At 36.5% G+C, this 2,489-nt stretch overlaps 1 protein-coding gene across 1 annotated transcript in view; it reads right to left on the bottom strand.

Annotated features, from left to right (window-relative positions):
• Positions 1 to 896, bottom strand: part of LOC108674137 (FAU ubiquitin-like and ribosomal protein S30) — a 9,488-nt gene extending 8,592 nt beyond the window's left edge. The window contains exon 1 of the mRNA XM_018162046.2: positions 800 to 896. The gene's annotated coding sequence lies outside the window, so the exon portion shown is untranslated. The remainder of the gene's footprint in view (positions 1 to 799) is intronic.
• Positions 897 to 2,489: the final 1,593 nt, after the last annotated feature.

The following is a 2,489-nucleotide window of genomic DNA, read 5'->3' as shown; positions in this document are numbered from 1 at the left end:
AGTCCAGCAACTATCTCAATCAATCGTCAGTTATGGAAAGATCGGGTTCCAAAGGCCGGATCCCTTGTGAGGCTTTTGAATCAAGTCACAAAAAACAAAAAGTTCAAGAATCGGCAACAGGAGATGGGCCTTGCATAGTGACAAACCAGAGATTTTTTAGAATCAGTTCATTTTTAACTTCCTCATTTACCTAAGATTTAAACCAATTTCTTATGTATGATAAGGCTGGTATCCAGGATACTTTACTGGTCTACTTATGGGACTCAAAAATGAACTTGAGGGAGAGTCTAAAAAACTCTCTGCTTTGCCACTATGCTTTACTTGTCTACTTATAGGACTCAAAAATGAACTTGAGGGAGAGTCTAAAAAAAACTCTCTGCTTTGCCACTATGCCTGAGTAAAGCCAGTGACTGGGGCCCTGGGCCAGTCCCAGTGTACCTAGCCTACCTACTTTCTAATTGGAACTCAAAATGAGTTTCCATTCTCCTAACTAAAATAATTTATAATGAAAGGCTTTGAACAAAATCTAATTTGACAACACTAATAACATAAATTCAGCTAAATTTAAACTAGTTCAGCAATATAGACTAGTTACAAAATTCGTCATGGTTTCCAATTGAAATTAGGAGACATTCCTCCGACGTCCAACACAATGACGAACATATTGATGACTATGACGATAGGAGCATTCTGTGTTGGCCACGAACAAAAACACTCGTACATGATAAATTTTTAGGTACATGAAATTTTGTTGAATTATAGTCCTGATAAAATTCAGAAAACTACCAGCAATACTTACATTAAACAATACGAAACTCCTTCAAGGTTCAAATATTAGCTACACGTATCACACGAACACCTCCATCAACAAAGTCGAACTAAGCAAGAATCGAAATGTTGCCACAATTCTCCTCAAAAATTGTAGTAAATAATTGCATGTGAAAAAGTGCACACAACTTCCATTCACTTGTATTTTTCATGCATTCTAACATAAATTGCTTTCACGATTGTAACTTATTTAGATAAAAATTTCAATAATTATAAATTATTGTTATTTTATATTTTATTATGAATATCTTTTGAAAATACGTGTATTCGTCATCGAAGATGGTCCAATTAAACTGTTCCGAGTCCTTAATTTATTGGCCGATCTATGCATGATTTTATTAGTTTATACGCTTGCGATAATGACCAGAATGCAATCATATATTACTGCATGAAGATCGGTGTTCTACCAAATTTTGGCTTGATGTATCAATCAACATAAGCTTAGTTGACGTATTTTCTGGTGCAAATTGAATTTTTCTAATGTTTTATGTCGACTTAATCACATCTTTTCAATAGAAAAAATTGACATATGAGGCAAACCTGTTGTTATTAATTCAGAAAATGATCGCCAGTTTCTGACTCGATCGACAATTCTACGGACTCGCCAGCGGACTCGCCTGTCCGGTCGGACAAAAGCGCGTGGGCGTTTAGCGTGGGTTACAGCGTGGGCCAGCCCGGCCCTGAACCTGCCCTATACCAGCTCTCCATTTAGCCACGTTTTATTACCTCAATTCGTAACCAATAATTATGAAATTTAATATATGGTTTCACATGCTTATTGCGCAGTCCCGACGATTTTTTTTATAATTTTAACTCATCTCCTTTGCAAATAAAACGTGTGCAAACGGGCAAATTCCGTCCCGTAGCCACGTTTTATTCCCTCAATTCGTAACCAATAATTATGAAATTTAATACATGGTTTCACATGCTTATTGCGCAGTCGCGACGATTTTTTTTTTTTTAATTTTAACTCATCTCCTTTGCAAATAAAACGGTAGAACGGGTGCAAACGGGCAAATTCCGTCCCGTAGCCACGTTTTATTCCCTCAATTCGTAACCAATAATTATGAAATTTAATATATGGTTTCACATGCTTATTGCGCAGTCGCGACGATTTTTTTTATAATTTTAACTCATCTTGTTACGAGCACCGTTCGTGTTTCGTGAACATTACCATTTAGATTTTATCTGATTCCCTCAGTGTACGGCGCGCACTTCAAACTGATTAGCATCGCTCCATTCCCTGGATATTTGCGAACAAGCGTAAGTTTTTACAATTACATTCCTGATTACGACAGTGGGCAAATTTAAATAATAATGAAGAGGTACTTTCATTTACCTGTGAGTTGTGACGAAGGTTGAATTGACAGTTACCATTTCAATTCTATATCTACTGGCAACTGCCGAATTTGTTTTGCGACTAATATTTCATGTATCTTATTACTGGTATGTCCGATGAAATAACTGTCAGGCATCAAATCACTCCATTGCAGTGATTGCACCAACGTTGCCTAAACTTGCCCGGTTGCCATAGCACTTTTGTTGCCAGCTTCCAAAAGAAGGCTTAAGATCCGTTAAGTATTGAAGGAATTATGGACGGCCCAGTTGCTTAAAAAATACGTTTATTGGTTTTAATTAAAAAATAATTCATGTAAAAATCT

The sequence above is a fragment of the Hyalella azteca genome, unplaced genomic scaffold (genome assembly GCF_000764305.2).
Source record: "Hyalella azteca isolate HAZT.00-mixed unplaced genomic scaffold, Hazt_2.0.2 contig9370, whole genome shotgun sequence".
In the NCBI taxonomy this organism is placed as follows: Eukaryota; Metazoa; Arthropoda; class Malacostraca; order Amphipoda; family Hyalellidae; genus Hyalella; species Hyalella azteca.
This window is presented reverse-complemented; position numbering and strand designations above follow the sequence as displayed.